Source organism: Saimiri boliviensis, chromosome 2 (genome assembly GCF_048565385.1).
Source record: "Saimiri boliviensis isolate mSaiBol1 chromosome 2, mSaiBol1.pri, whole genome shotgun sequence".
In the NCBI taxonomy this organism is placed as follows: Eukaryota; Metazoa; Chordata; class Mammalia; order Primates; family Cebidae; genus Saimiri; species Saimiri boliviensis.
In genome coordinates, this window is record NC_133450.1 from 79,314,042 (window position 1) to 79,339,991 (window position 25,950).

General features: G+C 35.1%; 1 long non-coding RNA gene across 1 annotated transcript in view; it reads left to right on the top strand.

Annotated features, from left to right (window-relative positions):
• Window positions 1-25,950, top strand: part of LOC141582677 (uncharacterized) — a 125,359-nt gene that overhangs the window by 14,549 nt on the left and 84,860 nt on the right. The window contains exons 2-3 of the long non-coding RNA XR_012515562.1: window positions 4,779-4,903; window positions 6,255-6,343. This is a non-coding gene — a long non-coding RNA (uncharacterized LOC141582677). The remainder of the gene's footprint in view (window positions 1-4,778; window positions 4,904-6,254; window positions 6,344-25,950) is intronic.

The following is a 25,950-nucleotide window of genomic DNA, read 5'->3' on the forward strand; positions in this document are numbered from 1 at the left end:
AATTTTAAAAATTTAAAATTATTCTATATTCTGCTAATATTTTACAACTTAATTAAGTTCACAAAACTCTGAAAGTGTTAATTCAGAAACTGCAGTATCTGATAATCTATATATTTTACTTACCAATCCTTGGTACATAGTTGTGATTATTGATTAGGAAGCCTGAGAAACAACCAGGACAAAGTACTTCTGAGCCTTTAGAGAACTTATTTTCTTGGACTGTATTTGCCAAAACAAAACTGATCTTTTTCTATATGTTTTTGGTCATATCTAAAAGAATAATATCTTCAGGAGATAATTCCAAATATCTGGAAAAATCCTTATTTCTAAGTCTATTCTGATCCTTTAAGGTTGACTCAACCTCCCACATATCTTTTCCAGGCAATTACTCTGGCTTTCTCTAATTCATTCTCAGGTCAGGATCTTAAGCTATTTTTTTTTTTTTTTCTGGCTTTATTGAACTTACAGTATCTGTGAAACATATGCTTGGAAAGCAAAGCAAACAAAAATACACATAGTTAACCAAAAGTTAACAATTTGATGAACAACATAAGGGCAATGTTAGAATACCATACTAACAAGTGGTATGCTTCTGTTGTTTGCTTGCAGACCTAATGAAATCGTAACATACAACTGTCAGCAAAAAGCAAGGTAAAGATGACTTCTTAAATATGTCCTAGACTTCAGAGGGACCAGTTCTAGGTTGGAGACTGGGTCCAATTGTTCTTTTTTTTTTTTTTTAACTCCAGTAAGATTATGACTTTATCAGAAGAAAAGATATTTTTAAAACAATAGTTAAAAACAGGTAAGAAATGAGCAATTGCCTGGGCATGGTGGCTTACAGCTGTAATCCCAGCACTTTGAGAGGCCAAGGCGGGAGGATCACCTGAGGTCAGCAGTTAGAGACCAGCCTGAGCAACATGGAGAAACCCCATCTCTATTAAAAATCCAAAATTAGTCAGGTGTGGTGGTGCATGCCTGTAATACCAGCTACTCGAGAGGCTGTGGCAGGAGAATCACTTGAACTCTAGATGTTGCAGTGAGCCAAGATGGTGCCACTGCACTCCAGCCTGGGCAACGAGAGTGAATCTCCCTCTCAAAAAAAAAAAAAGAAAGAAAAAAAAAAGAGAGAGAGAAGAAAGGAAATGAGTGATCATTGTGATAAAGGTCTCTTTTTTGACATTAACAGTCTGAATTAAAATACTACTATTAATCAATATAATATTTAAATCAGCAAAATAAAAATGATCACTGAGTGTTAAAATTCCCTCTGATGACACTTCACTATGCAGAACATGGTAATTACTTTGAGAAATCAGCCATTCCAAGGTAACTGGGCAGTTACAATATTTTATCAGGTAAATTACCAGTCACCATCAACATTCATCACAGACTCATTTGGATTTTATTACAGATTGACATTTACTTATTTGTCCAATTTTTAAAATTACAACTGTTGCACAATTGCCCCAGGGTGCAACTGTAGAAAATTAGCACACTAATTACATTAATTATCATAAATAAAAGGTTATCAAAGAGTAGCATGTAATAACATAGCATTTTTAAAAAGCAACTTAGGGCATCCCTATAATACCTTAAATTTAGGTATCACTTTGAAATTTTCAAGACTGCTTTACCTATGTAGTTTTTAATTTTAGCAACTCAGCCATGGGAATGTTATTAATGCCATTTCAGAAATGAAGAAGCTGCAGCCTAAAACAGCTGTATGATTGTACTAAGATCATATATAGCTACAACATTTTAAGGTCAAGTCAAAAACCACATTTCCTAAACTTCCAACAATTTGTTTTTTGTCCCTATATTACTCTGCCTTTTAGGAATGAAAAGTAAAATGTTTATCTTCTATGTTCCAATGTATCAACACTTTAAATGAACTAAAGATCCAAAAGTAATTCTGATCTGCTTGCTTTTTTCTACTTCAATTCCTACCAACCTAGTCAAGCAAACATCATCTTTCCTCTCAAGTACCTGTAACAATTCCTTCCTTCTTGCCCCCTAAAAATCTGTTTTATACAGAGAAACCAACTGACTTAAAATACGAATGAGAGCATGCCATTTTTTTTTTTTTTTTTTTGGATTCTCAACATATCCGAATAAAATCTAAATCACCAAGTCCTATAAAATTCTTGTAATGTGAGCCCCTCTCCAATTTCATCTTTTACCTCTATCCCCTCATTATTCTGCTTTTTTTTTTTTTTTTTTTTTTTTTTTTCTGACTGTTGAGCCTATTGCCAAGATTGCGCCCTTCTCTGAGTCTTTGTTGTTCTATTTGGCTCTGTTTGGAATGTTCTACCCCCAGGTTTCTGCAGAACTGGTTTCAAATTCCTACTCCTCAAGCAGACTTTTCTAAAATAACTGAACCTAAACTAGCCTTTCCTCTTTCCCCTTCTTTCCTACGGCCTATCCTGTAGTCATTCCTTATCATATTCTGCTTTATTTTTATGGCATTTTTCTTTGGTCTCAGAAATTATCAACTCCCACACCTTAGAAGTCCACAGGAGAGCTTGTGTCTCTTGATTACCACCTGTAACAGAAGCTATGCATTCTTCACACAAATCTCTAAAGGCTGCTCTGGAAATCACCTGCAACCAGTTGATGGGTCCCATATATTCCAAAGAAATTTCTATCTCAACATCTCCCAGCCTGTGGCCATTCTCTGAATATTCTTCCTGGCAGGCAAGAAGTACCAGGAAGTTAATGCCTCAAGGTATTAGGCTGATGCAAAAGTAATTGTGAGTTGTGCCATTAATATAACATTTAGTCCATAAATAAAATCAGGAAATTACTGTGTACATGGCTCCTTCATTCCTCAGGTGGAGAATTATAAAGGTGTGTTTTACCTCTTTCACCATCTCCAACATGACTGAACTTTAGTTGCACATAGTAGAAACCAGTATATTCATGTGCACTTAATTGGATTTCACTTCTCCTTCTATTTTGTTGTTAAATAAAACAAAGAGAATATTTATAAAATCACACCCACTTCCCTGTCCCCAGTGCCTGATTGGACTCATTATACATGCTGTTGTCCTCTTCCCTGCTCTTTGTTTCCACCATTTTTCTTCCCCATTTGATTGCCTTATCTCCACTAATAATCTTCTTTCTGTAATATCCTTCTTGAGCCATATGCTTGTATCTCTCACCCATGTCTTAGCTTACTGTCTTGAAGCTAGTTATCTCCACACAGCGTTTTTGTCTCCAAGTTTCAATAACTAATACTGCCCTTCATCCCTTAAGGCCTAGAAAAGGTAATCATTACAGGTTGCATACAGAATTATCCCTTTTGGTTTATGTATATATTATCCACAGTGTTAAATTGCTTTTTTTATTATATTCTATTCAAATTAAACAACTTAAGTGAATAGTGTATTTTCCGTAGTACACTGACAGGTACCATTTGTACATTCAGGTTTTAGAGTATATTCAAAGAGAGATTTTTCTTTCTTCCTTCCTATGAGATTTTTCATTTATTTATTGAAATTGGTATAAAGAATATAGCATATCCAGGTTTTAGGGGAGAAGAGATTCAGCACTAAAAATGATAATACCATATTGGAAAAGCACATTCATGTTACGTGTGTTGCATCATACTGAGTTCTGTAAATATGTTCATATTACTTTGCTTTTCACTAAATTCACAAGAACAGTTTTTTAAATCTATTTCTGCTTCTTAATTCCTAGAGAAACCATGTTTTGTCTGATATGTTTTCTTGCATCAGAAGCCTTATTTTTGTGATAGCTCAAAGCAAACCTCATGCTTCTCTTTTGGAGGCAAACCTCCTCTTTGGAGTAGCATAAAAACATTTTACTCTTATTTACTTCTATTCAGTTTTATTTTATTCTATGAGTAATTACATGTATAGAGTGAAATACATACATATTAAAGGTATGCACCATGTGACACACATCTTAATCCAGACACAAAACGTTTCTTTCACCACATAAACTTCTCTCATGCCCCTCTCCCATCAATATTGCTGAGACATAAGGCAACTGGTGATTTGATTTCTATCACCATAGGTTAGTTCTGCCAGTGCTTGAACTTCGTATAAATGAAACCATGGCACAGGTAATCTTTGGGTCTAGCTTCTTTCACTCAGTGTGAAGTTTTTGAAATTTGTCTGATGCTGTGTGTCTTGATGGTTTTTTTTTTTTTCTCTTTTATTACTGAACAGTGTTGACTACCAGAGTCAAACTCTACAAAATATTTTAAGAAATTTATTCTGAGCCAAATATGAGTGACCATGGCATGTGACACAGCCCTCCTCAGGAGACCCTGAGAATATGTGCCCAAGGTGGTTGGGGGTTCAGGTTGATTTTATACATTTTAGGGTGTTAAAATAAATATGACCTGAGAAGGACTCCATACTTCTATATTTGAATCCTTGTAGACAAACTGCAACCTAATTTAGTAGGTAGACAAGATTGAAAACTTAATTTGGGAGTATGCACCTGTAACACTAGCTGAGTATTGCCTAATCCCAGCAGCTATACTTCAACCACTCTTACACTACTGAGTATTCAAATTGTGTTCAATTAAGGCAAACACTAAGCTGTAACCAATCACCAATCCAGTTGTTTCTCACCTCCAATTTCTGTACTTCATTTCCCTTTTTAGGTCTCTAAATTTTTCACCATGTGGCTGCGCTGGAATCTCTCTGAATCTTCTATGATTCTAGGGACTTCTCTAGTCACAAATTTGACTGCTTAATTAAACTTCTTTAAATTTAATTCAGCTGATGTTTTTCCTTTAACAGATGGTGTCGGAAGTGGGATCTTAAGTAGAGCCTTAACAATCCCCAGGAGTGCTGAGTGAACAAGCAAGGTATCTGCAAAGACCTGCCTGTGTCCTTTGATCTCTCAGAGTGGCTGGGGATCATGGGTAAGTTCTCTCTCAGATTTCAGAGCTCCACGGATTTATGTTTTGACCTCTCTGGGTTTCTTTGAACAAATTTATGATCCAAACAGTCTGAAAATCAAGACAGAAACTGTACTGGGTCCAGGATCAGATTTGATCTGGTCATTAACTGACTTGGATCCAGCTGGAGGCCTCTTTTTTTTGGTGGTGGGGGATGGAGTCTTGCCCTGTCACCCAAGCCAGAGTGCAGGGGTACAGTCCTGGCTCACTGAAACCTCTGCTTCCTGAGTTCAAACAGTTCTCCTGCTTCAGCCTCCTGAAATAGCTGGCATTACAGGCATGTACCACTACACCTGGCTAATTTTGTATTTTTAGTTGAGACAGGGTTTCACCATGTTAGCCAGGCTCATCTTGAACTCCTAACCTCAAGTGATCTACCCACCTAGGCCTTCCAAATTGCTGCAATTACAGGCATGAGCCACTATGCCCAGTGTAGTTAGAAGCCTCTTACCTCTGACTGAGTCAGAAAAACCTGTTAGTAAATGGTAATATTGCAGGGGTTGTAAAATTTGGCTTTAAGAAGTGCACAGGAATTTTTGGATTCTACCACTTCATTTCATTTTTCTTGTGTACTTAGGTAGAAAAAATATATATTGGCTAAGTTAATCAAGAAAACCTGAGAGTAAAGCCCATATTTTATGTAAAAATGGGATCCTTAATTTTGAGTCTGAGTTCCTTCCAGCTTATACATTAGGCCTAGGGGGCAGCAAAGTCTTACAGAAACAGCCCAATCTTACTAAAGATAACTTACAGTGGAACATACCAAATGAACAACAATGCACTGAGGTGCATAGTTTAAAAATTAAGACTCCCACATTTGTGTCATCTAGGGATTCCTATTGATATGCAGAAGCTTCTAAAAGAATTTCAATATTTTAAGACTTTATGAAAGGCAAATCAAAAGATTAAGTGATTAACTGATTAAAAATTAAATCTGCTTACCCTTTAGCTTAGTTACTATTTTGATCCAAAGGCAATAGACTGCAGCTCCAATTGGCTGGCAGTAGATAAGTACTGGGGTACATGTTACCTGAGTAAAGGAAGGGACTGGTGTAGTGGCAGTCCCCTCAGTAAAGTCTCTCTTGGTTGAAAGTGGATTAATGATGATGGGGCTTGATCAGAAGCAACTTTGAGCCTTGCCAGTTCAGTAGTGGGTGCTAAGTAGGGTGGCTAATGTCTATGTTTTGTCACTTGTATTTTGCTCTAGCCAGAATGGAAAATGTTAATTTGGTTACCCCATGCAACCTCTTGGGCAGCATCTTGCAAAAATGAGAGGTTTTTGCCTATGTTTCCATGATTTTCCTTTGTGATGCAGCTCGGGCCCTGGAGCTATAATACGGCAAGCAGGATCACTGGGGCCACTCAGGGAAGAGGAAACCAGAAACCTGACATGCCAGCAAAAGGGTAAGAATTTCTTAACAGTCAGACTTCTGGCTTTTCTCTCTCTCTGTGCACACCAGTTAAATGAATTGTAACAATCACTGTTTGTCTCCTTTGTAAAGTTTTGATTAATGCAGAGAAGAATTCTGAGCCTAGTCTTGAGCTGCAGCAAATCTGGTGTATTTTGTGCTATGAATTTGTCTTTCTGTGTTGTTCTGTCATAAAGAGGGGTACCTTAGGATAGAACATGAGCTTAGGATCACGTAAGCTCACTTCTCAAGATGGCCCAACAATCTGGTCAGTAACAAACTTTGCTGCAGTTCCCTGAAACAAACAAACAAAAAACTGGATGAAGTCTCCATCTGGTTTTATGTCTTAGGGAACTTGACTTTGTAACCATATGGTGGTACTTTCTCTTGGTCTCTGCCTTCCAGGGATCAAGAATTTTAGGGTTTAATGCCATAGTTAGTACTGAAAATTATCTTCAGTAGTTAAAAGCTTTTGCAAGCTCAAAATTAACTATTCTAGACTCTTTCCAAGAAGGGCAATGAAGACTACCCAGTGCCATAGCTCAGTAGCTAAGGTTTTGTTCTTTCACAGTGGTGGGCGAGGTTCAATTCCCAGCTTGGGGAATGAGTCTTTTCTGGTTTGATACCTGTGTAACCTTTACCATTTGTGGATTCTCTTCTCCTTTACAAACCATCTTGAATTATCCTTTGTCTGAGCACCTAGGAGGTTACCTTTGGTAAAGTTAAAAAACCAGAAATATTTGCAATTTGGCACAACTAGAGTCCAGTAATAAGAAATTTAGAAGGACTTTAAAAAAGAGCTATGGTTAAAAGTCAGCTTAATTAAAAGTGGAATATTTAAGTTCTAATATCCTGGGACTCCTTGGGAGAAACAGGAGGCACCACAGACTCTTGGGTTTTGGAAAAACACCGTCTTTTCCTCATGAAACCCCAGGAATGGGAGGTGAATAGATCCCTCTGAAAATCTAAGGCTAAATATACTTTTAGCGATGGGTAATGGCAGTTACTGGGAGATTATAAGACTGAATGTTTGAATCAGAGAAACATGCTGTTAGCCACCTGCAAGGTATGGCAACATTCCTACCCCCAATGAAAAATAAGACTCATATGTGGGAGGGGCTATGTGCAAAAAAAGGCTAATTGGTTTTGGGTTGCCATGCAATAAAATGCATGGTGAAAGCATTACACTGTCTTCTCCTGTGACATTTCCCTTTTTTTGGGGATCTAAGATCTGATATAAAAATGGGACCCTTAATTTTGGGGATTCGTTGTCTTCCAGCTGTGCCTGCTTATTAGGCCATAAAAATGCATTTTTTTCCTAGCCTTGTTTCTTGAAAGGCTCCACCCTGAGGCCAGTAAGTCAATTAAGAAACTGTCAAATGAAAAATCCTACAAGTACTGGATCTTGTTCTTCTGTCTGTGGAGTTATATATGTGTTGTGTGTGTGTGATGTTTATATAAAAGAGCTTTAAATAATTGGCTTAAAGAAAACTAAGCACTTAATATTTTGAAAGAAAAGTAAAAGCTGTAATGTCTTTTAGTTTGTGTAACTAGTAATCTTTGGGAAATAAAAATGGCTTTAAGAATTATTGATCAAGACATCTGATCTAAATTAGTTGAGATATTAGGTTTGCTCATGCATTAAGGATTATGGGGACCCTGGGTAAAGAGCATACTCTTAACTCTTGGTATTATGCTCCCAATAGTTATATTAATAGCTTCCCCGACCTCCCCGATGTGCTATATTCCCTCAAGGTTTTTAAATATTTGCATACAGCCATCTCTAGAATGTCAAATGGTGTCTCTTCAACTGGAATGATAAGAGCTGAAAGAAATGTACAACCATGAGGACACTGTAAACTATGATTGACATAATGAGACTGAAAAACCAAGATGATGGTAGCCGAGAGTGGCACTAAGGCCCTAAGTTTTGGTCACACTCTCAACTAAGTGCGGACTGACCAAAAAGGGACAATTTGTTTTTAAACAAAATTATAGGAGGCTATTGTTTTAGATTGAGCTCATACACTGCACCCCAGCAGACCAAACCAAACCAAACCAAAATGGAGTTGCTCATGCTAAATATGCCATAATCAAACTAAGACTTTAAGGAAACACATAGATCCTAGGACAAACCAGATTTTGGGTTTCTCCTATAAACAGTATATTCCAGCACGAGGAATTACCCTTTACTCAGTCCTTGTTCCTACCTTAATAAAACTCACCATTCTGCTCTTTCCCAGTGGGTTTTAAGACGAAGTAAGTAAATTTACAATGTTAATACTGACATCAGTGACTAAAGTTTTGGGTCAATCTCTTAAAATTGAGAAGATGATAAAAGTGGGGAATTGTTAAAGCAAACTGAATATCGCCTGAGAAGGACTCCATACTCCTATATTTGAGTCCTTGTGGATGAATTACACCTAACTTAATAGGCAGAAAACAGTGAAAACCTAACATGGAAGTATGCACCTGTAACAATAGCTGAGTCTTGGCCAATCCCTGCAACCTTACTTCAACCACTCTTACACTGCCAAGTGTCCGAATTGTGTTCAGAAAAAACAAATACTGAGCTGTAAACCAATCTAGTTGTCTTTGTACTTCTCTTTCCTTTTTTTGTACTTCACTTCCCTTTTTTTTTGTCTGTAAATCTTCTTCCACCATGTGGCTGCACTGGAGTGTCTCTGAGTCTGCTATAATTCTGGAAACTGCCTTATTTGTGAATCATTGATTGCTCAGTTAAGCTCCTTTAATTTGGCTGAAGTTTTTCTTTTAATAAGGGAGACATGAGACATCAATCAAATACATTTAAGTACTACATTGGTTTTGTCTAGAAAGTTGGGAGAACTCAAAAGAAGAAGGGGTTTCCAGGTTATAGGTAGACTAAAAAAGTGTCTGATTGGCAATTGGGTTGAGTTATTATCAACAGAAAGAAATGTCAGGGTTGCGATAAGAGGTTGTGGAGACCAAAGTTTTGTCATGCAGATGAAACCTTCAGGTAGCAGGCTTCAGAGAAAATAGATCATAAATGTTTATCAGACTTAAGGTCTCTGTTGATGCTAATGTTGGGGGCGGGGTGGGTGGGTTTAATAATGAGGCATGTTTTACCCCCACTTTCCATCATGGCTCAAACCAGTCTACCAGGTTAGAGTATCCTGGCTGAGGAGGAAATCCACTGAGATGGTTGAGGGACCTTGGAATTTTATTTTTGGCTTACAATAGTATTCTATTGTATGAATATACAATCTGTTTCTTCTTCTGTTGATGAAAATTTGGTTGTTTTCAGTTAAGCTTCTTTTGCTCTTCACATTTTTTGTAGTGGTGAAAGTCTCTGGAAATTAGTGGATAAATTTGATTTTCCCTCCTATTAGTCAACTCTCCCCATCTGCTTCTAGTCTTGAACTCTGGGCTAATGTCTAAGTATAATTCAGAATTTGAATATTAAAGAAGCCAACTATTTTGACTAAAGAGTAATTTAATATTTTTATGCTACTTACAAAAAATTCTAAATTAACCTTATTAACAAATATGCTTTATTATAAGTAAGAACCCAAAAGTGTAATCTCTAGCTTTGGGGAAATAGGAAGTTAAAGAGACTCCCCAAAACATACCTGATGCCACAGTTATAGCTGCCATCATGATGCAAAGCCACTGCATAAAGTTTTACAGGTTGTGTCTTCTATGAAGATGCCCATTAGGTGAGGAAAGTGGAGCACAGTCACACTAATACTCTGCTCTCCAACTTTGGGACCTGGACTGAGACTGCTTTCCCCAGTTTGCAGCAGATAACAAACCTCATTTTCTAATTTTATTAAGAATACTTAGGTGAGGTAAGATATGAGCTAAGGAGGGTATATACCTGGAGAATTTGTCTTTCTCTAAGTCCATCAAGAAAGCTATTTGGGATAGCTGCATGTCATTTAAAAGGGTCTACCCTTATAGATGTGAATGTTTGTGATGAACAGCATATTTTTATAAAGACTCTTAAATACGTTTACATACGGTGCTGTGCTCTCTTTTTTAATTTCTGAAAGTTAAATGGAAAGACAGTAAATTCAAAATGTTAAGCAATTTTCTGTTCCAAGGAGGTTGTCGCACGAGTTTGCCTTTGATGTTTTTCCTTTTTTTTCTGAAAAAGAGCAAAAAATAATGTAATTTAACTATGCATATATAAAATAAGTGTTCACCAATTATTCCAGGAAAAAGCATGTGCTATGCTTAAAAGAATCTTTTCAAGAAAACATAGAAATGGCTAATAGGTATGCGGGAAAAATGCTCAGCATCACTAATCATAAAGGAAATGCAAATCAAAACCACGAGATATCAGCTTACACCTTTTAGAATGGTTATTGCCAAAATGATCAAAGATAACAAGTATTGATTAGGATGTGGAGAAAAGGTAACTCTTATATACTGTTAGGGGGAAGGTAAACTGGTACTGCCATTATGAAAAACAGTATGAAGTTTCCTCAAAAAATTGAAAATAGAAGTAGCATATTACCCAGAAATCCCATATCTGGGTATATATCAAAAGGAACTAAAATCAGTATGTCAAAGATATATCTGCACACTCAAGTTTATTGCAACAATATTCTCAAAAGCCAAGATATGCAGTCAACCTAAGTGTCCATTGATGGATGAATGAACAAAGAAAATGTGCTATATAGGGACAATATTATTTAGCCTTAAAAAGAAAGAAGTTTGCTAACAACATGAATGAATATGGAAGACTGCTGAGTGAAAGAAGTCAGGGACAGGATGACAAATACAGCATGAACCCATTCATATAAAGAATCTTAAATAGTTGAACTCATAGAAGCAGAAAGTAGAATGAAGGTTGCTGGAGGGGGACAGGAAAGGAAATTGGGAGATGTTTGCCAAAGGATTTAAACCTTTAATTATTCAGAATCAATAAGTTCTAGAGATATAAAGTATATCATGGTGATTATAGTTAATAATACTGTACTGTTTAATTTACTAAGATGATAGATCTTAAGTGTTCTCAACTCACACACACAATGGTAACTATGAGGCAATAGATACATTAATTAGCTCAATTGTGGTAATCCTTTTACTATATATATGTCATATATATGACATATATATATATATATATATATATATATATATATATAAATCCTCCTCAGTACATCATATATATATATATATATATATATATATATATATATATATATCTCACTCATATATATATATATATATGGTAAAAGGATTACCACAATTGAGCTAATTAATGTATCTATCACCTCATATATGGACACCCATTCACATTTACCAACCACATTTATGTATGTGTGGTTGGTAAATGTGAATGGGTGTCCATATATGCTCATGCTCTGATTTGAGGTCAGCTAATGGTTTATTTTTTTCATGTAAGGATTTAGATTTTAGTATCTCTGAAAATCATCACATACTCTTGGAGGGAATACCTGTTTTTAATCTTTTTCAACCGGTTATTTCATTAAGTAGGTAAGTAGTCTCACAGAGATTACAGAAAAATAATGTTCAGGTCCAACTTTCATCCCAAAGCAATGGATACAATAGTGAAAAGGAGTGGCCTGGACCCCTGAGGCTCAACTTGGAACAGTCTGATGGTGCCCCAGACGTGACAGAATACCCAGGCTTAGGGACGATGCTCCTATAACACAATTATGTGCTGCTGGATTACTGCATGGATGCTCATCAATCAAATTTGTCTGAAGGTGTGAGGATGAGTGAATCCTCTGAAAGCTTTGGAAACACCTGCCATAAATCATTCTTGGAAAAGAGGACAAAAAGTATGGGCTAAAAAGGAAAATCTTGCACTCTGGCCATGAGGTTATTTTTTTCCCCCTCTCTAAATTTGTGGTTATCACCTTGGATTCCAAGTAGAGAATACATTGTTCTACAAAAGAAATTCACCCCCTGCTTCAGGGCAGTTATCAGGGAACTGAACAAGGATACCCTATTTGACCCAAAAATGCATCTGGATATAAATCTACATACTTGTGGGCTGATCACATCTAGCAGCACTTTACTATGTGTGCTGTACATATATTCCTTCAATTATTGTTGAACTTTTGCAAAAATTATTTAAATGTTGAAACCATTTCAGCTATCACTGTTGAAAATTAAGTGAAGTATTGGTCCCCTCATATGGAACAGAAGTAATCTTAGATTTTAGCCTGTACATAAGTACTTCACAAACTGTTGAGGTGATCAGCAGTGGAGCCAACCAAATGGATGGTTAAGCCACAAGAGACATCATTACAGATATGTAAAATATCTAAGCCGGTTCTAGGGAATTTAAAAAGTATTTGAGGAAGTAAGATGAATGAGCCAATCAATAAGACTAAAAAAAAAAAAGAAAGAAAATTTTAAAAAAAGAAAAAATAGAACGTACTTACTGTAGAGTAGAGAGATGGAAACTTGAGTCATGGCCGCTTAAGGACTGACAAATAAGATGCCCTTGTTTTGTGGTTATAAGCTGGAAAATACTTTGTCATCTCTAAATATGTTCACTTTATTCAATTTTTTTTTTGTAGGAGATAGCCATCAAAGTTTGGTTTCTCTGTTCTTGGATGACTACTTACTAAAAGTGGAAATGAACTAGGCAGGTTCCCTCTCTTTTTATAGTACCAACCTGGGTAGGGGCTGAGAGATTAGAGTAAAAATATAAGGTTCTAGAAATTCAGATTACATTCTTTTATGCTTACATTTATTTATATATAAGTGAAATCTGCTTAAAACAAACATCAAGAGCACTCTCCTAGGTAAAAAGAATTATAAGAGTTCTCAAAAATGGGCAATTTGTAGGCAAGGGGTAATCATCACCATCATTGTCATCATCAATTTATAATAATTACTATTTATTTAGCACTTACTCTTTGCTTTGCATATATATTCTCCAATCCTTTTTACAACAATGTAAATTAAAAGTGTTATTATTCCCACTTATTGTAACCGATGACCAAGCTGATGCTGAGATGTTAAGTGAGTTGGTAAATATAGCTTAGCTAATAAGTGACTGTTTCAGGATTGAAACCAAGTATGGACTTGTTCCAATGCCAGGGAATATTTTTGCAAGCCATAATGTGGCCCAACACAGTTTTCTCTAGATTAGATATCTGTGAATTTTTAAGTGCTTTTTTTTAAAAAAAAATTTTACTTCATAAGCTAGCAAAGCTATTTTCTTTCCATAGACCTGCCTATGACTCATTCGTTTAAGTGATAAATCTAATCTGTCATTACCTATGAAGACGTCTCTGGAATACCACCAAAGTTAGCCCATGATTTCCAATGCATACCCAATTTATTTCTTTTCAATTAACAGAAGACCAGAAGCTCCTTGACTGACATGGCATCAGTTGCTACATCAGTTCCTAAACTACTTGAATTGTTTGCCTTGTGCATCTCTACTTGCAGCTAATCAGAAATTGACTACAGTTAGAATAAATGAAATTCAAATTAAATCAAATTATACCTTTATTTAAATCATTAGTCAAAAATATTTGATTTATGCCTTTCCTTCCTGTACGCCACCAGAAACATTTACTACATGACATAACCTAAACCATAATACATAATTTTCACAACTGAGACAAGAATGTCAATTTAATTTTTAGCACCTACACAGCGTACATTTGCCATGATTTATAGTGTTATTTTATCAGATTAATTCTGCCATTGCATCAGCAAACTGCACATCTAGATTTGCACATGTAGACAGCTTTACATTTATCATCTTCAAAGCAGTTTCTTCCAGAAAGAAGCATTTTTCACAAGGGTTAATTTGAGCTTTTTCTTACGTGAGTTGTTTGAATTTTACATCAATGCTTGTCTTTTAAATATGGAGGGAAACTTCACTAAAATATTCTGAAACAGAAAGGTCACTTTTTGCTTATACTGCCAGGGTAGGTTTTGCTTGTTTCATACTATCTGGTCATAAAATATCAAATTAAGGAGGTAGGTACAAATGAATACAAATTGCTTACTATTTAACATTCCCATTATTTGCTAGACACTGTGATGATCACTGTGCCTTCATTATTTTACTTATTTCTTATGTCAACATTCAGAAGCAGGCTTTGTTATTCCTATTATGTTTATGGGAAAAAAAGGCACAAAGAAGTAAGAGTTAATGTGTCAAGAGCTGCACTGTAAATGTGATTAAAATCTGTATTATCACTATGATTTTAAAACCCATGCCATAACCAGGATCTTGATGGCACTTCTGGGTCATCCTGAGAATTGAGCTCCTTATGTTTCTGGGCTGTTTTACTCAAACAGTTGCATTACCATTTTTTAGCATCTTCCTTCTTTGATTTGGCCCATACCATTCCAGACAGTTACTTCATTCTTTTGAAATTTAATAATTTTAAAGTCATTGCTTCAATTGGTCAACAAAGAGGAAAAATGAAACAGAAGGTAAAAGGGAAAAAGTTAAATAGAAAGAATCTGTTAATGTTGTATCTGAGACAAGTTCATATGCCAAAATATTAACTTACTTATACAAGTATCATCAACCACAACTAGGGCCAGAAAAGTGGCCCAGTCTCTCCTTTGCGTTATAATCCTTTGAAAATGTTTTCTTGGCCTTGTGGAAAGAAACACTAAATTGCATGATTTCAAAGATACACTATTTAACAACAGTAAATATCACTTAAAACACTATAGAAAAAGAAAAAGTTCAAAGATCCTCCTCTCTAAAAAGAAAGCGTAAATCAGTCAGGTGCAGTAGGCAGTAGGTCATAACTGTAATCCCAGCACTTTGGGAGGCCGCGGTGGATCACCTGAGGTCAGGAGTTAGAGACTAGTCTGGCCAACATGGTGAAACCCTGTCTCTAATAAAAATATAAAATTTAGCCAGGCGTGGTGGTGGGTGGCGCTTGTAGTCCCGGCTACTTGGGAGGCTGAGGCAGGAGAATCACTTGAACCTGGGAAGTGGAGGTTGCATTGAGCCAAGACTGCCACTGCACTCCAGCCTGCAGAACAGAGAAAGACTCTGCATCAAAAATGAGAAAGGAAAAAAAAAAGAAAGAAAAAAAAAAGGAAAGAAAACATAAACTTTGATTTCTTACAATTAGGATCCAAAACAATGTGGCTTATGGTCTAAAATACTAGGGCAATCATAAAAAGGAAAGAAAATTGAAGTAATTATTACTTATATTTATAATTAGAAGTTACCCATACCAGAATTTATAATTATTAATGAGACAAATATTAGATACAATGAATAAATATAGGAAAACCTTCCAAGATAAAATTAACACAATATGATAAATTCAAATAATTCGACAAATCATCAAATCTACATTCGTAGTGTACCCAAAAGAGCCCGTAGTAATTGAAGCACTGAATGGAAGTTCAAGCTGTAATTTGAAGACCTCGAGACAATTAGGTAATACATAAAAACACATGTGCAATTAACATTGCCTCAGAAAACAACAGCAAAAACTTTTGTTGTTATAGACAGTAAACTCTGCACTCATCTCAATAAAAAAATTAGATGTCATCCAAATTAAAGAAGAGTATAATAGATAAATTTAAAGAATATAACTAAACACAAATTTCTAGAAGTCTCAAATCACTTTTAATGATATAGCACTCATTAAAGGGTTTTGACAGTGATTTAACATCTTGAAATGTGAGGAGCGAAATTTAATTCGACCACAATAAATCTCAGTTATTTTAAAATGTGAAGAATACATTTGTATTTTCTGTTCTTTTGGTGGCTTTTGACACCATGAATGAGTTACACAGGAGATGTGGCAACACTTAAATATGCTATCTTACTCATTGTCTCATGGGCACTACATCAGGCACAGCTAACCTGTCCCTAGTCACTTTCATCTCCCTTGATATGCGTTCAGCTTCAGAATTCACACTTACCCCATCTGATGCTGGCCTTTACCACTTTCTCTTTCTGTCTGCTTCATTTGGTCAGTTCAGGCATCACAACTAAGTAAAAATTTGTTATATTGATACATCAAATACATAGAAAGATAACAAACTAAATATCTTAACTAGGCTGATTCTATACAAAAATACAAAACCCCCAAATACCCTGTTTTGCTACACATTGCATTATAATTTTACAAAGATGAGTAATCATTTTCAAGTTTTATATGCTACTGTAAGAATCTGACTTCGTTTCATTTATATGCTGTGAGAATCTGACTTTATTTCATCCATTCTTTGTGGTTACTACAATTTTCATTCAAAATGAAAAATGCATAAAAAATATTTAAAACAATTTTTATATACTTATAAGCATATGTTTACATTGATATGACATTTATATAATACGTATATTTAAATTCACATGCACTCAACTGTCTTTTGAATAATCTCAATCCAAATATAAATGACAGATTTTTTTTAAATATAGAAATACAAGGCTTCTGGATTAGAGAACAATTTTCACAGACAAAAATATTACATCTGTTACTTGTCTAAAATACCTTTTTATAAACATTTTAGCTCAATAACCAGTTATAGTTTCAACCAATTCAATCAGTCTTGCAGTGCTGAATTGGGTAAAAAACTGGGATATATTAGAAACAGAGAGTAAAAAGCTAAGTGTGTCTACAAATAAACATTTTTTAAAATACTGATTTGTCTTGGGTAACAAAGCTTTTTTGTGATAAATAGCTTGCTAATTGAAACTTTTAATCTGAATGTTGTCTGAATCTTATTAAATGTTACTTTCCTGCCTCAATTCATATTTTCTTAATCTTCATTTTCATGTTGAATATTGTTATACTGTCTGCCTCATTATGCTAAAGAAAGATGAAGTAAGCTATTAAAATTCTGAACAGGCTATGAGATGTTATGATATAGAATGTCATTCATTTTTATGAGTTGGCTGTCAGTTCAGACTGCAACAAAGTTATAATTCTTTCCTGGCAGCATGTGATGTCTAGTGCTGTTGCAAAATCCTTATGAAAATTTCAATAATTGTAAATTAAAGGAAAAGTAAATAGGACTTTCATGAAATGGTTCCTTCTGAAAGTCAAGTGATACAGAACAGGACTCTACAAGATGGACCTTATTTGCTTTGTAGTTCTGAATCATCATAATGCCACTGTTATTTTCTTTACCAAAAAAAAAAAAAAAAAAAAAAAAAAAAAAAAAAAAAAACATTGTTACTCAGAGTCATTCAGCCCTTTCAGCTGTAGAACCTGGCTTGCCAGTGCTGAGGGAAAGGTGAGATGACAAAGCAGCATTATTGCTAGACCAAGACTATCCTTAAATTGTTGCATGATGTCATTTGCCTGAAAACCTGAGAGTTGAAATTTGGAAAGGAAATTTTTCTATTTAAACATTTGAAAAAGAAGGGCAGACAGTGCTTTACACATTATCTCATGACCTTATTAAATGAATATGTTAATGTAGCATTCAGTTTGCAAATGTTCTCACACAATATAGAAAATAGCTACAAGGAAGATTCTCCTAGGATAGATAATGCTGTGTAATTTAAGTATGTGTTACTAAAAAGATGCAAACTGTCATTCAAAACAAAGAAATTTATACTCAGAGCTCTCTTGTGTATTCATTGTTTAACAGGCTGTAAATTATGCAGTTACAAAGATAGAAAGTATTTTCAATTAAGTAGATGACAAATTGTATTATAATGAGTGTGATTGGGAAAGAGGATATAAAAGACTATAGCCTGGCAAGGTGGCTCATGCCTATTACCCTAGTACTTTGGGAGGCTGAGGTGGGTGGATTGCCTGAGCTCAGGAGTTCCAGACCACCCTGGGCAACACAGTGAAACCCCTTACCTACTAAAATACAAAAAATTAGCCAGGAGTGACGGCATGAGCCTGTAATCTCAGCTACCAGGGAGGCTGAGGCAGAAGAATTACTTGAACCCTAGGGTGGAGGTTGCAATGAGCCGAAATTGAGCCACTGCACTCCAGTCTGGGAGACAGAGGAATAATCCATCTCTAAAAATAAGATAAAAGACTAGTAATTTAATGCCATGTATTTCATTGAATTTACTCTCATCTCTGTCATCTTCTTAGATTAACAGTAGCTTGCCAACAGAAGTTTGGTGCTTTTTAAGCTCTGTTTAACTTTAATGCCAGTAAGATACAGTAATCAAGGTCAACCTTACAAATATGTAGATCCCCATGAAATACAATTTGCATAACAATATAAAGACAGCCCTTCTAAATATAGCTTTACCCACTGAGCTTTCAGGGCACCTTAGATTCTACCACTACCACTTAATAAAAAAATCTTAACTGCAAGTTTTTAGTGGTGAGTCTTTGGTTAGCATGTACTAGTACTGTAGTAGTATATCTCTGTTGTTCAACCCTCAGTTTAGAGATAGGGGTTGGTGAGATTTTTCCACTAGATTCCAGAAGAGTTATGTCTTCTAGACCACAGTTGCCATTTTCATGACTTCTACCAACTCAACCTGGTTGTACGTGGTTTGATATAAATAATTGAGAAAGTACAAAATATCACTGAATCAGCAAAATATGCCTATTCTATGAAACTTCATTAGAGTTACAGCTTAGTTGCTTCTATAAGTAAAATCCATAGATAACATGCATCAGAGTCATATGGAACGCCTGTTAAAATGTTGATTCCAGGATGCCACCTCAGAGCTACCAAGGTAGAATCTGTGTGAATTTTATTTTTATTCACAGACTGTTTTTTAGAGCAGCTGTAGTTTCACAGCAAAATTGAATGGACGGTACAAAGATTTCCCAACTAAACCCTGCCCCCACAGTTGCATCATCTCCTCAATGATCAATATTCCCACCAGAGTGGTAGATTTATCACAACTGATGAACCTACATTGACAAATCATTATCATTCAAAGTCTATACTTCATATGAGGGTTCACTCTTGGTGTTGTATGGTCTAGGGATTTAGACAAATATGTAATGACATGTATCCATCATTATATTTTCACACAGAGTGATTTTACTGCCCCCAAAGTCTTCTGTGCTCAGCCAGTTCATACCTCTCTCCTGCTATAAAAATCTGAGTGCAAGTTTTTGTGTGGTCATTTTCAACTCCTTTGTTTAAATACCAAGGAGTATGATTGCTAAATTGTAATAGTGGCAGTACATATAGTTTTATAAGCCAGTGTCCTGCTAAGGGACTACATCATTTTGCATTCCCACCAATGATGAATGAGAGTACCTGTTGCTCCACATCTTTGCATTTGGTGTTGTCAATGTTTTAAATTTTAGCGATTCTAATAAGACTGCATTCTAATAAGATTGTTGCTTAAATTTACATTTCCCTAATGACATACAATGTGAAATATCTTTTCATATACTTATTTGTCCTCTGTATTTATTTCCTCTTTGGTGAGCTGTCTCTTAAGGTCTTTGGCTTATTTTTACGGCAAGTTGTTGGTTTTCTTTTAGTTGAGTTGTTAAGTGTTCTTTGCATATTTTTGGTATAAAAACAGACACATAAACAATGAAATGGTATAGAGAGTCCAGAAATAAATCCATGCATTTATGATCGATTTATTTTTAATAAAGATGCCAAAAACATAAAATGAGGGAAAGGATGGTCTCTTCAATAAATAGTACTGGAAAACTAGATATCTACATGCAGAAGAATGAAATTAGATTTTAATCTCACACCATCTGCAAAAATCAATTCAAAATGAATTAAAGACTTCAGTAGGAGACCTGAAACTAAAAAATACTATAGAAAAGGATAGGAGGAAAAACTTTATGACATTGACCAACATAAAGATTTTTTTTGATATATAAACAAAAATAGATACATGAGATTGTGTCAAACTGAAAAGCTCCTGCACAGAAAATGTGAAGAATCCAACAAAATAGAGACAATCTACAACCTACAGAATAGAAAAATATGTTTGTAACCATACATCTGGTAAAAGATTAATATGCAGAATATGTAAGGCATTCAAACAACTTAATGCCAAATAAACAAATAACCTAGTTGTAAAGTGGGCAAAAGCTTTGAATATATATTTCAAAAAAGAATATTATACATATCAAAAGATATGTGAAAAATGCTCAGTATCACTAATCATCAGGGAAAGGCAAATCATAACTACAATGAGATATTGCCTTATGTCTGTTAGAATGGCTGTTATCAAAAAGACAAAAGATAACAAGTACCAGCGAGAATATAAAGAAAAGGGAAACTGTGCACTGTTGATGGGAAGGTGAGTTGATACAGCCATTATAAAACAATATGGAAGTTTCTTAAAAAGTTAAAAAATAGAATTAGCAAATTACATGGCAATTCCACTTTGCCATGTCTATCCAAAATAACTGAAACCAGTATACTGAAGAAATATTTGCATTCCCCTGTTCACTGCAACATTATTCAAAATGGAAAGTTATAAAATCAATCTAAATATCATCAATAAATGAATAGATAAAACAAATTCATGTATATATGGAATAGAATACCATTTGACTTTAAAAAAGAAAAAAATTCTTGTTATTTATGACAATATGAATTAACATGGAGGGCATTATGTTAAGTGAAATAAACCAGTAACAGCAAAAGAAATATCACATGATCTTTCTTATATTTTAAGTATGAAAATATTAAACTTATATAAACAGAGAGCAAAATGGTAATTGCCAGACATTTGTTGCATGAATAGTTTGTGAATGTTTTCTCCCATTCTGTAGGGGGTGTATTTACTCTGTTGATAGTTTATTTTGCTGTGCAGAGCTCTTTAGTTCCATTAGGTCCCACTTGTCAATGTTTGTTGATGTTGTTTGGGGGAATGTAGCCATAAATTCTTTTCCAAAGCTGATGTCATTAAGGAGATTTCCTAGGTTTTCTTCCAGGATATTTTTCTTATTTTAGCTCTAACATTTACATCTTTTAATCCATCATGGGTTAAGTTTTGTATATGGGAAAAGTAGGGGTCCAGTTTTATTCTTAGGTATATGTATGGCTAGACAGTTTTTCCAACACTATTTATTGAATAGGGAGTCCTTTCCTGATTGTTCATTTGTGTCAACTTTGTCAAAGATCAGATGGTTATAGCTGTGTAGTTTTATTTCTGGGTTCTCTATTGTACCCATTTGTCTCTGTGTCTATTTTTGTCCCAGTACCATACTGTTTTGATTACTGTAGCCTTATAGTATAGTTTGAGGTTGAGTAATGTGATGCCTTTGGCTTTGTTCTTTTTGTTTACAATTGCTTTGTCTATTTGGGATTTTTTGTAGTTCTGTTTAAATTTCAAAATAGTTTTTTCTACTTCAGTCTAAAATGATGTCAGTATTTTGATAGAGATAGCATGGAATCTGTAAATTGTTTTGGTAAGGATGACCATTTTATCCATATTAACTTCCTATCCCTGAGCATGGAATGTCTTTCTATTTATTTTTGTCATCTATGATTTCTTTCAGTACTGTTTTATAGTTCTCTTTGTAGAGATCTTTTACCTCCTGGCTTAGATGTATTCTTAGGTATTTCATTTTGTGTGTGTCTATTGTAAATGAGATTGTGGCTTAATTTGGCTCTCAGCTAGAATATTACTGGTGTATAAAAATGCTACTGAGTTTTTACATTGTTTCTTTAACATGAAACTTTACTGAAGTCATATATCAGTTCCATCAGCCTTTCGGAGGGGTCTTTAGGACTTTCTATGCATTGAATCATATCATTAGCAAAGATAGTTTGACTTCCTCTTTTTCTATTTGGATTTCTTTTCTTTACCTGATTGCTCTGGCTAGCTTTTTCAGTACTATGTTGAATAGGAGTGGTAAGAGTGGACATTCTTTTCTTGTCCCAGTTCTCAAGGGGAATGTTTCCGTTTTTGGCCCATTCAGTTTGATGTTGGTTGTGGTTTTGTCATAGATAACTCTTATTAGTTTGAGGTAAGTTCTTTTGATGCCTAGCCTGTTGAGTGTTTTTATCATGAAGGATGTTGAATGTTATCAAAGGCTTTTTCTGTATCTATTGAAATGATCATGTCATTTTTGTTTTTAATTATGTTTATATGGTAACCACATTTACTGATTTGTGTGTTTTGAACCAAACTTGCAACCCAGAATTAAAGCCCACTTGATTATGGTAAATTAACTTTTTGATGTATTACTGGAATCAGTTTGTTAGTATTTTCTTGAGGATTTTTATACCTAAGATCATCACAGATATTGGCCTGAAGTTTTCTTTTTTCAATGTGTCTCTGCCATATTTTGGTATCAGGATGATGATGGCTTCTTCATACAATGAGTTTGGGAGGAGCTTGTCCTTCTTGACTTTTTGGAAATAGTTTCAGTAGGATTAGTACTAGTTTTTTGTTGTATGTCTAGTAGAATTTGGCTGTGAATTCATCTGATACAGGGCTTTCTTTGGTTCTGATTCAATTTCAGAACTTATTACTTTGTTTAGGTTTTTACTTTCTTCCTGGTTCAATCTTAATATATTGTGTGTTTCTAGGCATCTGTCTACTTCCTTTAGATTTCAAGCTTTTATGCATAGAAGTGTTCATAATAGTCTCTGAGGATCTTTTGTATTTATGTGGCATTGGTTTTTTTTTATTGCATTTTAGGTTTTGGGGTAAATGTGAATGACATGCAAGATTGTTGCATAGGTACACACATGGCAGTGTGGTTTGCTGCCTTCCTTCCCCTCACCTGTATTTGTCATTTCTCCCATGCTATCTCTTCCCACCTCCCCACCCCGCCGTCCCTCCCTCATTTCTCCCCAACGGACCCCAGTGTGTAGTGCTCCCCTCCCTGTGTCCATGTGTTCTCATTGTTCAACACCCGCCTATGAGTGAGAACATGCGGTGTTTGATTTTCTGCTCTTGTGTCAGTTTGCTGAGAATGATAGTTTCCAGGTTCATCCATGTCCCTACAAAGGACGGGAACTCATCATTTTTGATGGCTGCATAATATTCCATGTTGTATATGTACCACATTTTCCCTATCCAGTCTATCATTGATGGGCATTTGGGTTGGTTCCAGGCATTGGTTTTAATATCATCTTTGTCATTTCTGATTGTGCTAATCTGGATATTCTCTTTTTCTAATTGTTAATGTAGCTGGTGATCAACCAATCTTGTTTATTATTTTGGAGAATCAGCTTTTAGTTTCATTGCCCTGTTTTATGCTCTTTTGTATCTCAATTTTATTCACTTCTTCTCTGATTATAGTTATTTCTTATCTTCTGATAGCTTGTCATTTGTTTTTCCTTTTTTTCCTGGTATCTCTAGGTGCAATGTGAGATTGTTAATTTAAGGTTTTTCTAACTTTTTGATAAAGGCACTTAGTGCTATAAACTTTCCTTTAACAGTGCTTTAGCTGGATCCCAAAGATTTTGGTAAGCTGTTTCTATACTTTGATTAATTTCAAAGCATTGTTTAAACTTCTGCCTTAATTTCATTGTTTAGCAAGAGTTATTTAGGAGCAAATTTTTGAAATTTCCATGTTTTTTTGTAGTTGTGAGAGAACTTCTGGGTATTGATTTCCATCTTTATTGTACTGTAATCTGAGAGTATGCTTGATATGATTTTATTTTATTTTTGAATTTATTCGGACTGACTTTATGACTGAGAATGTGGTTAATCTAAGAATATGTTCCATGTGTGGATGAGAAGAATGTATATTCTGTGTCTGTGGATGGAGTATTCTGTAGATGTCTATTAGGCCCGTTTGGTCAAGTGTAGAGTTTAAGTCCAAAATTGCTTTGTTAGTTTTCTGCCTTGATGATCTGCTAATGCTGTCAGTGGACTGTTGAAGTCTCCCACTTTTATTGTGTGGCTAAGTCTTTTTGTAGGTCTAGGTTAAGAAGAACTTGCTTTATGAATCTTGGTGCTCCAATTTTGGGTGCATATATATTTAGGATAGTTGTATTCTTGTTGTATTGAAACCCATATCTTTATGTAATGCCCTTTTGTCTTTGTCCTTTCTGATTGTTGTTGGTTTAAAGTCTGTTTTATCTGACATGAAAATTGCAACTATGGTTTTTTTTTTTTCCATTTATATATTAAATCTTTCCCTATCTCTTTAATTTAAGCCTGTGGCTGTCATTATATATTAATTTGGTATTTGAAGCCATGAGCTAGTTGAGTCTTGTGTTTTTATCCAGCTTGCCACTCTACACTTTTATGTGAACATTCAGGCAATTTACATTCAGTGTTAGTTTTGATATGGGAGATTTTGGTCATGTCATCCTGTTATTAGCTGGCTGTTTGGTAGACTTCTTTGTGTAATTACTTTATCTTGTCTGCAGGCAATGTGCTTGGGTGTGTTTTTGTGGTAGCAGTTTTATTACTCCACAAGGACCTCTTGTAAGGCTCGTCTGGTGTTAGTGAATTCCCTTAATGTTTGCTTATCTGAGGAGGATTTTATTTCACCTTTATTTATGATGCTTAGTTTGGCAGGTTATGAAATTCTTGGCTGGAATTTTCTATTTTGAGAATGCTGAACATAGGCCTCAAATTTCTTCTGGCTTGTATAGTTTCTCTTGAGAGGTCTGCTGATGCCTTGATGGAATTTTCTTTGTAAGTGACTTATCTTTTCTCCAGCTGCCTTTAAGATTTTATTCTTTGCATTGTCCTTGGTAAATATGATGACTGTTTTCTTTGGGGACAGTTGTCTTATATAGTATCACACAGTGGTTTTCTGTATTGCTCAAATTTGCATCTCCACCTCTTTAGTAAGATTGTGGAAATTTTCATGGACTATATCTTCAAATATGTTTTCTGAGTTTCTTATTCTCTTTTTCTCTGGAATGCTGATGAGTCATGGATTTAGTTTGTTTACATAATCCCATATTTGTTGGAGGTCTTGTTTATTTTTTTAAATTCATTTTTCTTTATTTCTCTCTGACTAAGTATATTTGAAGAGCCAGTTTTCAAGCTCTGAGATTTTTTTCCTCAGCTTGGGCTATTCTGCTGTTAATGCTTTTGACTATATTGTAAATTCTTATAGTGAATTATTCAATTAGAAATTCAGTTTTTCTTTTTTGTTTTTTTGAGATGGAGCTTTGCTCTTGTCACTGAGGCTGGAGTGCAATAGTGCAATCTCGGCTCACTGCAACCTCTGCCTCCCAGGTTCAAGCAATTCTCCTGCCTCACCCTCCCAAGTAACTGGAATTACAGGCAACTGCCATACCATATTTGGCTAATTTTATTTTTGTATTTTTAGTAGAGACAGGATTTTGCGAAGTTGGTCTGGCTGGTTTTGAATTCCTGACCTCAAGTGATCCACTTGAGGGCTCAGCCTCCCAAAGTCTTGGGATTACAGGCATGAGCCACCATACCCAGTCCAATTTTGGTTCTTTCTTAAAATGGCGATTTTGTCATTCAGTTCTTGGAATATTTTACTGGATTCCTTGGATTGCTTTTCAACTTTATAGTTTTCAGTAAGCTTCCATCCCATCTAGATTCTGAATTCTATATCTAGCATTTCAGTCTGGTTAAGACCAGTTGCTGTGGGTCTAGTGTATTCATTTGAAGTAAGGGGACACTCTGGCTTTTTAATCTGCTAAAATTCTTATTCTGATTCTTCCGTATCTGAGAGGGCTGATATTTCTTTGATGGTGATGTAAGATGAGTATGATCAGTTGACTTCATTTCTGGGTACTTTTAAGGGGGACAGATCTCATACAGGATCTTTA